Source organism: Dama dama, chromosome 18 (genome assembly GCF_033118175.1).
Source record: "Dama dama isolate Ldn47 chromosome 18, ASM3311817v1, whole genome shotgun sequence".
NCBI classification, from domain to species: Eukaryota; Metazoa; Chordata; class Mammalia; order Artiodactyla; family Cervidae; genus Dama; species Dama dama.
Window position 1 is genome coordinate 45,277,771 of NC_083698.1, and position 11,546 is coordinate 45,289,316.

The window sequence follows — 11,546 nt, forward strand, 5'->3', positions numbered from 1 at the left end:
TTTCATATAAGGAAGAAAGCGCGGGCTACAGCGGTGGTCAGTGTCTGAGGGCTTTATGTTGGTACCTGATTGGACCAGGCTGCAGGGGGCCAGCCCCTGGAAGTTTAGCCAGCCTCCGGAATTTGCCTTGCAGCACTTTCCCGGGGGCATGCCCCGACCTTTCACACAGCATCACATTTCTTGGCACTGGTTGGAAGATGCTCCTCAGAGAATGCACATGGCAAGATGCCAAAGTTGGGCTCAGTAAAACTAAGGTGGGAAGTCAGAACTTTGTGGTCCAAGGAAGCTATTCTCTGAAGGCATGCTAACATATGGCTGAAGTTTAGTATTGGGAGTTCATCACCTTCAAGGAACCTTCCTTGGAATAGTACTCCTCACAACTGAGTCCCTGATAATTAGTGACCTGCTTGATGATTCTTTGGAATAGAGCTTTCTATAATGATGGTGAAATACAAAACTATATGCATTGGCAGTCAGCCAAGCTGGGGGAAGGGATTACACCCTCTTGTGGCAGATGAAGGGCCTCATGGGATCTGAACGGAGGCCTTCTTGTAGGAAGGGGGTGTGGTGACAGAGCAACTCTGGTCTTCTCCGTTACCCCACAGATCTTGAGGCTCTAGTGTTTCACTTTATCGTCATCATAATCATTTCAGTCGTGAACATTTTAAAGCAGGTGTTCTCACATAGCCACCTTGAGCATTAAACAATAAAAGTCACAATTAAGCTTCCAACACTCTTTTAACTTAGAGAAATAGACATTCCTGGTGAGCCTTCCAAGGCAAACTGGCCAGGAGATAAGTGCCTCATTAAATATTGCGAGGTATCTTCCAAAAATTTTATCTTTGATTTTGGAATCCTTTGTATTGAATCCATTATTTATCTCAAAAATGGGTAAGATCAAAAGGGCTTCGTTTTCTTTTCTAGATGACTGCTATTATTTTTACTTCCCATCAGTTAAGGAGGTTTTTTCACTTGTTACTGGTTTTTGTTTGGTTTTTGCTTTTTACTATTTTTCCCCTTCTGCCAGGGATGTTTGTTATAGGATAGTCTTTATCAAATATGGCACTTGAAGTTTGAGTCCCAGATGTACCAGACTATAATTCAGATTAAACTAGCTTTGAATCCGGTGAGAAACTTCCTTAATGCACACAAAGTAGACCCATGAGAAGTCCTTTAAACACTAGAGTTTCTATAGACTAACTTAAGCTGCACTAAGCCCAGTGTTCTAACATTCAATGGATGTGAAGGCCTATCCATCTGCATGGAAAAACTTGGCCAAATATTAGATATTTCCAGGTGTTTGTTATCTTTCCTTTTCTCCTTTGCCTTTAGCTTGTCTTCTTTTCTAAGCTATTTGTAAGGCCTCCTCAGAAAGCCATTTTGCCTTTTTGCATTTCTTTTTCGTGGGGATGATCTTGATCACTGCCTCCTGTACAATCTCACAAACCTCTGTCCATAGTTCTTTGAGCACCCTGTCTGTCAGATCTAATTCCTTGAATCTGCTTGTCACTTCCACTGTACAATTGCAAGGGATATGATTTAGCTCATATCTGAATGGTCTAGCGGTTTTCCCTACTTTCTTCATTTTAAGTCTGAATTTGGCAATAAGGAGTTCATGATCTGAGCCACAGTCAGCTCCCGGTCTTGTTTTTGCTGACTGTATAGAGCTTCTCCATCTTTGGCCGCAAAGAATATAATCAATCTGATTTCAGAGTTGGCCATCTGGTGATGTCCATATGTAGAGTCTTCTCCTGTGTTATTGGAAGAGGGTGTTTGCTATGACCAATGCATTCTCTTGGCAAAACTCTATTAGCCTTTGCCCTGCTTCATTCTGTATTCCAAGGCCAGATTTGCCTGTTACTCCAGGTAGCTCTTGACTTCTTACTTTTGCATCCCAGTCCCCTATTATGGAAAGGACATCTTTTATAGGTGTTAGATCTAGAAGGTCTTGTAGGTCTTCATAGAACTGTTCAACTTCAGCTTCTTCAGCATTACTGGTTGGGGCATAGACTTGGATTACTGTGATATTGAATGGTTTGCTTTGGAAACGAACAGAGATCATTCTGTCGCTTTTGAGATTGCATCCAAGTACTGCATTTCGGACTCTTGTTGACTGTGATGGCTACTACATTTCTTCTAAGGGATTCTTGCCCACAGAAGTAGATATAATGGTCATCTCAGTTAAATTCAGCCATTCCAGTCCATCTTGGTTCGCTGATTCCTAAAATGTCAATGTTCACTCTTGCCATCTCCTGTTCAACGACTTCCAATTTGCCTTGATTCATGGACCTAACGTTTCAGGTTCCTATGCAATATTGCTCTTTATAGCATTGGATTTTACTTCTCTCACCTGTCACATCCACAACTGGGTGGTGTTGTTGCTTTGGTTCCATCTCTTCATTGTTTTTGGAGTTATTTCTCCACTCTTCTCCAGTAGCATATTGGACACCTACCGAACTGCAGAGTTCATCTTTCAGTGCCATATCTTTTTGCCTTTTCATACTGTTCATGGGGTTTTCAAGGCAAGAATACAAAGTGTTTTGCCATCCATTTTCCAGTGGACCACATTTTGTCAGAACTCTCTGCCATTACCCATCTGTCATGGGTGGCCCTACATGGCATGGCTCATAGTTTCATTGAGCTAGACAAGGCTGTGGTCCACGTGGTCAGTTTGGTTAGTTTTCTGTGACTGTGATTTTGATTCTGTCTACCTTCTGATGGATAAGAATAAGAGGCTTATGGAAGCTTCCTGATGGGACCAACTGACTGAGGGGGAAATGGTCTTGTTCTGATGGGTGGGGCCATGTTCAGTAAATCTCTAACCCAAATTTCTGTTGAAGGCAGGACTGTGTTCCCTCCCTGTTGCTTGCCCTAAGGCCAAATATAGAAAACCTTCCTCAATGCAAAGAAATAGAGGAAAACAATAGAATGAGAAAGACTAGAGATATCTTCAAGAAAATTAGAGACACCAAGGGAACATTTCATGCAAAGATGGGCACAATGAAGGGCAGAAATGGTATGGACCTAACAGAAGCAGAAGAGATTAAGAAAAAGTGGCAAAAATACACGGAAGAACTATACAAAAAAGATTTTCATGACCCAGATAATCATGATGGTGTGATCACTCACTTAGAGCCAGACATACTGGAATGTGAAGTTAAGTGAGCCTTACAAAGCATCACTACAAACAAAGCTAGTGGAGGTGACTGAATTCCAGTTGAGCTATTTCAAATCCTAAAAGATGATGCTGTGGAAGTGCTGCACTCAATATGCCAGCAAATATGGAAAATGCAGCAGTGGTCACAGGACTGGAAAAAGTCAGTTTTCCTTCCAATCCCAAAGAAAGGCAATGCCAAGGAATGTTCAAACTACCGCACAGTTGCACTCATCTCACCCACTAGCAAAGTAATGCTCAAAATTCTCCAAGACTGGCTTCAACAGTACTTGAACTGTGAACTTCCAGATGTTCAAGCTGGATTTATAAGAGGCAGAGGAACCAGAGATCAAATTGCCAATATCCGCTGGATTGTCAAAAAAGCAAGAGAGTTCCAGAAAAACAGCTACTATTGGTTTATTCATTATGCCAAAGCCTTTGATTGTGTGGATCACAACAAACTGTGGAAAGTTCTGAAAGAGATGGGAATACCAGACCACCTGACCTGCCTCCTGAGAAATCTGTATGCAGGTCAAGAAGCAACAGTTAGAACTGGACATGGAACAACATACTGATTCCAAATTGGGAAAGGAGTACGTCAAGGCTGTATATTGTCACCCTGCTTATTTAACTTATATGAAAATCATGAGAAATGCTGGGCTGGATGAAGCACAAGCTGGAATCAAGATTTCTGGGAGAAATATAAGTAACTTCAGATATGCAGATGACACCACCCTTATGGCAGAAAGTGAAGAGGAACTAAAGAGCCTCTTGATGAAAGTGAAAGAGGAGAGCGAAAAAGTTGGCTTAAAGCTCAACATCCAGAAAACTAAGATCATGGCATTTGGTCCCATCACTTCATGGGAAATAGATGGGGAAACAGAGGAAATAGTATCAGACTTTATTTTTGGGGGGCTCCAAAATCACTGCAGATGGTGACTGCAGCCATGAAATTAAAAGATACTTGCTCCTTGGAAGAAAAGCTATGACCAACCTAGACAGCATATTAAAAAGCAGAGACATTATTTTACCAAGGTCCATCTAGTCAAATCCATGGTTTTTCCAGTGGTCATGTATGGATGTGAGAGTTAGACTATAAGAAAGTTGAGTGTCAAAGAATTGATGCTTTTGAACTGTGGTGTTGGAGAAGACTCTTGAGAGTCCTTTGGACAGAAAGGAGATCCAATCAGTCTATCCTAAAGGAAATCAGTCCTGAATATTCATTGGAAGGACTGATGCTGAAGCTGAAACTCCAGTACTTTGGCCACCTGATGCGAGGAGCCTAGTCACTGGAGAAGATTCTGATGCTGGGAAAGAATGAAGGTGGGAGGAGAAGGAGATGACAGAGGATGACATGGTTGGATGGCATCACCAAAGCAATGGACATGAGTTTGAGTAAGCTCCAGGAGTTGGCAATGGACAGGGAGGCCTGGCGTGCTGCAGTCCACTGGGTTGCAAAGAGTTGGACACAACTGAGTGACTGAACTGAACTGAACTGAGGTGTTTATTATAAGCTGTATGAAAGAAAAGTGGGCACAGTGTTCTTTTACTGATTGGAACTTATATCTGACATGCGATGCATGCAGTGAATTGTTGAACAGACCCAGGTGTGCCAGACCCTAGTTGAGATACAAATTCAGCTTTAAATCATTACCACACACGTGACAGTGGGTGAGAACAGAAATTGCCTCTTTAAGACACACAGAGTGGACTTGTCTAAAGTTCCAGGCCACAGAGCACTGAGAGAGTTTATAAATCCCAGCCTCCTTAGTTCCTATGAGCGAGTCTTGGTCTCCAGGTTTGGGAACTCAGTGTCTTGCAAAGTCGACCTTTCCACTTGGGAGAATTTGGGTTTTCCTGACATGATGGGATAAAGCGATGAAACAGCCATTGTTCTCCATTCCCCCACCCCTGCCCCACACAGACTCGCCCTGTCCTCACACAGTCCTACCCATCATACCAGTTCTCTGGCTTTGCTGGAAGGGCTGAGGAGGAGAATGTGGATGGAGCCTTGAAGCTGAGCAACCTGGTGTTGAGAGCAGCAGAGGATATGAGAGGGTGGAACTGGACAGAGTAACAGGGCATCTGAGGAAGTGCTGCTCAAGAAACCTGCACAGCCTGTGTGTGGAACAAAAGAAACAAGCCAAGGGCTTCAATTGTTCTGACCCATCTTGGAGACAGACAGCACCTCCTCTTACCATCTACTTTTCACCCATTCTCCCTTCACCAATTAAGCAGCTTGACTTTCTTAGGGGTGTGGGTGGTCACATGAACATTCACTTTGAGGTTTGGGTGGGGAACTCCTATTCTCTCCCCCCCCCCCCACTTCTCCCACAATGTTCTCCAGGGTCAGAGAAAGCCAATCCCTGGAGTGTGCTGGGGAGGGAGACTGGTTTCAGCCAAGCAAGTGGCTAAATTATGGGGTGTGACCTGGGATGCCAACCATGTGGCCCTCAGATCCTGTCCCGGGAGGCCAGGAATGGAGACAGAATTCTAACCATGTGCTGGGAATCTAAGGCTGACTGGCTTCAGTCATTATTAAGTTCTTTATTATCTTTGCCTAGCTCATCTGGCAGAGAAGGCAATGGCACCCCACTCCAGTACTCTTGCCTGGGAAATCCTATGGACAGAGGAGCCTGGTAGGCTGCAGTCCATGGGGTCGCAAAGAGTCGGACATGACTGAGCGACTTCACTTTCACTTTCCACTTTCATGCATTGGAGAAGGAAATGGCAACCCACTCCAGTATTCTTGGTTGGAGAATCCCAGGGACGGGAGCCTGGCGGGCTGCCGTCTATGGGGTCACACAGAGTCGGACATGACTGACGTGATTTAGCAGCAGCAGCTCATTTGGGCTAGGATTTTTGTTCTTGCAACCAAGAGTTTCCTCATCTGCTATTTCGACCATGTCGCTTTGGGGACTAAGTCACATGACTGAAAAATACCTCTTGAAGCTTTCTCTCAATGACATTGTTCCCTTGGAATGAGCAGAACAAATCTCCCCCCTCAGACAGGTGACTCTTGTAGTTTCTCTCTCTAGCCTCTTCTCAAGACTAACTTTCCCAGTTCCTTTATGCTTTTATGGTATTTACTCAAAGAACACAAAGTTGAAAGATCAGATGCCAAGTTCCCTCCTCAGAAGGGTGTAGAACTCCTTATCTGAGTTGTTTTCCTTCCCTTTGGAAAAACAAAGACTATTTGAAGCTCCTAGTGCTGTGCTTAGTCACTCTGCTCAGTCGTGTCCAACTCTTTGCGACCCCATGGACTGTAGCCCTCCAGTCTCCTCTGTCCATGGGTATTCTCCAGGCAAGGAGACTAGAATGGGTTGTCATGCCCTCCTCCAGGGGATCTTCCTAACCCAGGGATTGAACCTGCATATCCTGCATTGGCAGACAGATTTTTTTACCATCTGAGTCACCAGGGAAGCCCTGAAGCTCCTAGGTATTCACTTCAAAAAGGGTGTTCTGACCACACAGCGCCACATGAGCCACTACTGGTGGTTCCTTCCTGTAAGTCACATCAGCTTTCCTTGGGTCATCTACTGCTTATACATAAGCTTACAAAAACATATGCTGATCTTTTCTAAGTTACAGGAAACTATTTTTCAAGTGTTCTCTTGAACAATAGTGCTCTTTCCCACTAACCACTGGCCTTCTGCTCTGAAGATGGGAAGAATGGAGAGGACGTGTCAGGGCATTGACCAACGAATGAACAATCCTCCATTAGTGCTACAACAGGACAAGCATAGGGACTGTTGGGTTGAATGAGAAGATCCTCAGAGCACAGGACTGGCTCATATATTGCAGAACCTGGTTCAGAGCCTTGCAAACTAGGAGCTTAATCTATGCATCAAGAATGGATGAGCAAACCAATGAATGAAGAGTGTGTGCATTCTTGGGGCAACAAGGAGGGTAATGTGATGAGAGCAAGGGCGCCTTGGTTCATAAGAGAAGGTGGCAGTAGATGATACTGTGGAGTCAGAGAATGAAGAGCCATGAATGCCAGGCAGGAACACTGGTTGGAATTAGCCTGTACGGCAGCAGGAGAAATGAGCTGCGGCATTAAGATCCCAGAACCCTAACCCCAGTTCCACCATTAACTCTGTCACTTCCCCTCTTCAAAGCCTTCAGTTTCTTCTCAGATAAGGTGAGTCAATCAGAATGTGGGTTTCTCTCCCATCTAGAATTGAGATACAAGACTTGCAGGCACTAGCAAGACCCAGAGCACCACTGGCCGCATCAAAGCCTGTGTGCCAGGTGGTGCTTCCCTACACACTTCCTAGCACATGATGTCCCACTGCTTTGTGTTCATCTTTATCCTCCAGTCTGACTATTCTCAAAGTTAAAGGCTTCATCATACTTTTTATGTATCTATGTGATACTTAGCATATCAATAAATTGAGAATTACAAACTGGCAGCCCATGGACTCCATCCAACCGACAGATGCATTAATGTTTATTAATACTTTGGCTAAGGGACGTTGTAGGCAGCATAATGACGTCTGAAAGACCTTCGTGTCCTAATCCCCAGAATCTGTCATCTAACACCTTCCATGACAAAGGGGATTTTGCAGATGTGATTAATTTTTTTTAAATGGTGAGATTATCCAGGATTATTTGGTTGATCCCAGTGGGGCTTCCCAGGTGGCCATGTATCTGCCACATGCATCTGCCAGGAGACACAAGAGACACAGACTCGATCCCTGGATTGGGAAGATCCCTTGAAGAAGGAAATGGCAACCCACTCCAGTATTCTTGCCTGGGAAATCCCATGAACAGAGGAGCCTGGTGGATTACACTCTGCGGACTTGTAAAGAATTGGACATGACTGAGCGCACGTGCACACGCAATGGAATCACAGGACTTAGAAAATGGAAGAGAAAGACAGAGTCAGAACCAGAGAGATGGCCTCATGAGAAAGACTCGACTGCCCATCACTGGCTTTGAAGATGGAGAAGGGGACTATGAGCCAAGGAATACAGGTGGCCCCTAGAAACTGAAAACAAATTCTCTCCTAGAGCCTCCACAAGGAACACAGCCCTGCCAGCACCCTAGTTTTAGCCCAGCAAGACCCACTTCAGATTTCTTTCAAATAATAAATTTAAAAATAATAACAATCATAATAAACTTACATTGTTTCCAGCCACGAGGCCTGTCATAATTTGTTACAGAAATAACACAGGATAAAAATCTGAAAGCCTTAGGCAGGACAGGCCCTCCCCATGCCAGTCAGGCCTATTACTTCTGATTGTTCACCACTAGGGTTGATTTGCTCATTTCTGCTACATTTGTGACCTGTGCTTGAGCCACTGTCATCCTTCAAGTTACTAATTGGATACCAAGAACAAAAGGCTAGGTATCAGGAGAAGACGATGGCCCTTAATTCTTCCAAAAACTGGTGAAAGGATTGGTTGACCTCATTTGGGCCCCCTTTCCTTGTCAATAGGATTAAGGGGTGACACGAGACAGTCTTCAAGGACTCCTACTCTAGAGGGTCATGGTTCTACTACTACTTAGTGATGGTTCACTAACCTATCGCCTGCATAGAATTTGGGTTTCAATGCTGCAGTGACTATTGCTGTCCTAGTGATTGGGATATAAGTAGCTCCCAGTATCTTCTCTGGTTGCTCTGGGTGGCGGCAGTCAGCAAACATTGACCAAGTGCCTGCCCAAGAAGGACCTGCACAGCAAGGGAAGAACAAGGACTTGGGCACTCATCCCTGAGCTAGCTATATAGATGCAGTGATAAAAGAGGCCACAATGACCAGACCTAAATTCTGTGTAGCACAAGAGGCATTTACGTTTGTTAAAAGCAATTAAATAATTGAGCAATGCATCATGAACAAACTCGGTTTGTTGTTCTATACAGTCAAGGAATGAAAGTTCTTCCATTGTCTGCCCCTCAGGCTCTTTCCTATCTCCCCTCTTCCCTAACATTCCAAGGTATGGATATTGATCCTGTGTGTGTGTGTGCGCGCGTGCATGCATGCACGTGCTTAGTTGTGTCTCTTTAGGACTCCATGAACTGCAGCCTGCCAGGCTCCTCTGTTCATGAAATTTTCCAGGCAAGAATACTAGAGCAGATTGCCATTTCCTACCCCAGGGGATCTTCCTCACCCAGGGATCAAACCCTCTTGTATTGTAGGCAGATTCTTTACTAATCTTATAACTGTTCTTTATTGCTTTTCTTTCTTCCTAATAGAAGTAGTGGTATGTATTAAAGATGAGCAATTTTTTTTTCTCCACTGGACTTAGACTAGAGCAGGATGGTTAAAATACAAAAGCAGAACATGGAATATTCTAAGAAGTAGAAAAGGTGGTAAGAGTGTTCCCAAACTCAGTTCAAAGCAATCTGCTTGACATTTTCCCACTCTGAGGGAATTTCTACCTTAGCTATCTTGATCAGCTAGGGGTGGAGCTTGACTATCTTGCTAAATCAGAGTCTTTCCCAGTAAATGTTTTTAATGGCCTTAATTTTTTGACTGGTAAAACTCTTATCTTAAAAAAAGGAATAATGTCCCTTCCTGTCATGTACAGGCAGTAAAATGCGTCACGTTCTAGTCAACGGCCCCTATCCCTTCAGTTCTTGTTCCCAAGCTGTTCTGAAGGACTACCAGATTTCCTGCAAAGGGGAGCTTGTGAAGTTCTAGAGGTACAACTCACAGCATCCATGGAATGGACAATCTTATCTTATCCTGTGACCCTACCTGCCTATATACTGAGACGGGAATCTACAGATCTGCAAGAGAGAAGAGGAGTTCACAGCCCCAAATATTTTTCCATCACCATGTTGTAGGGGGTAAATCTCCTGGCTGTGAGAAGATTGTAAAATAGACATCACTGGCTACATGGTCTCCAATTTGAATTCATTTCTGCCTGAAGCCCATATTCCACTACACCAGTAGGGAATGTCACCCCTCCTTCTCTCATCTGTGATATGCTTTCGTTCTGGATTCCAGCAAAAAGTCAACACGTCCCAAGTGGGAGTGAGACGTCTACTGTCCAAGTCCACCTGGGGCCACGGGCTGGTGATCTCTGCTGCCTGTGTCCCACCCTTGGGGCACAGAATGTTCTGACCAGTCTGTTTACTGCCGTTTTGCCTCAATACACCATGCACCACTCCCTGGAGTCCTGCTGCCCCCAAGGTACTGCCCATGGCCTCCTTCCTACTGTGCCTGGACACCCGTCCTCTCTCCTCTCCCTCCTGCCCTGGAGAGAGTGACCTTTCTCCAATGTGAGAGTGAAGCTCCAAGCTAACCTAGATAGCTAACCTTCAAGATAGCTTCTTATATCAGCTAATTCACTTCTCCCTCTTAACTCTCCCCAGTACCCCAGGAATCAGACTTTGGAAAACAAAAGCTGAAAAGCCTGCTAAGTCACTTCCGCTTTCCAGCCTGCCTTATACCTCCTGAGATAATGTACATGGAATAGACTCTCAGTTTGAATGAAGGAAGGAGAAAAATACATGGAGAAAAGACCCAAATACCATAAAACAATATCTAGCCACAACAGGCACTCTTCTAAACAGTAACCCAGGAAAGGTTGCCAACTTTGGCCTCCTGAAAGGCAAGTATGCTGTGAATACACCTTTCTACCGCTTCAGTGCTTTCCCAGCATCAAGAACACAAAAGAGGGACTCAGTGTTCTTTCTTCTTTCTTATTGGCATTATAACACAAAAGGCTGAATTCAAAAGCTTTCTGTTCAAAAAGCTAAGTTTCTCCTCTCCTCATCTTACTGTTTTACTGTGTAGCAAAAGCACCCCTCAGCTCTTATCGAGGTTCATAATTCTATACACTTACCTCAAGAATTCATCTCCTTTGCCTTGAGCTAGCTAAAAATATCTGCTCATCATGTTCAGTTTGTTTTCCATTTTAATAATGGAAAATTTCTTCCATTATTATTTCCATTTTAATAATGGTTCTTATTTAACCCAATATATTAAAAGGTACCATTTTAATATGTAACCAGTATAAAATAAAGAGATTTTACCTTTTTTGGTGTTAGGTCTTTGGTGTGCATTCTAACTTATGACACATCTCCATCTGGACTAGCCATTTGTAGTTAGTGGCTACTTCGATTTTTTTTTTTTTTTAAAATAACTGGCAACCTGAAAAATTAGTCTGGGTTATCTTGCTTGACCTAATGTACTAAGTACAGTGCTCTGAATTTGACCACAGTGGCTCAGAAATAGAATTAAACTACTTGACATGGGCACATCGGCAAGGTACCTGTTACAGAAATAGTAAGGTGGAGGAGGGTACAAGAAGTAAAAATAAGAAATTTTAACCAAAATATCTCCATTTGTACTTTACGTAGAGATTTCAGAGTATAAAGTAGAAGGTGTCAGGGAATTCAGAGGTGTCAAGAGAAAATGTTCAAATTCTGAAGTATTTT

The 11,546-nt window shown here is 43.7% G+C and overlaps 1 long non-coding RNA gene across 1 annotated transcript in view; it reads right to left on the reverse strand.

Moving 5' to 3' along the window:
- LOC133072801 (uncharacterized) overlaps positions 1–11,220 on the reverse strand; it is a 235,881-nt gene extending 224,661 nt beyond the window's left edge. The window contains exon 1 of the long non-coding RNA XR_009696810.1: positions 11,142–11,220. This is a non-coding gene — a long non-coding RNA (uncharacterized LOC133072801). The remainder of the gene's footprint in view (positions 1–11,141) is intronic.
- Positions 11,221–11,546: the final 326 nt, after the last annotated feature.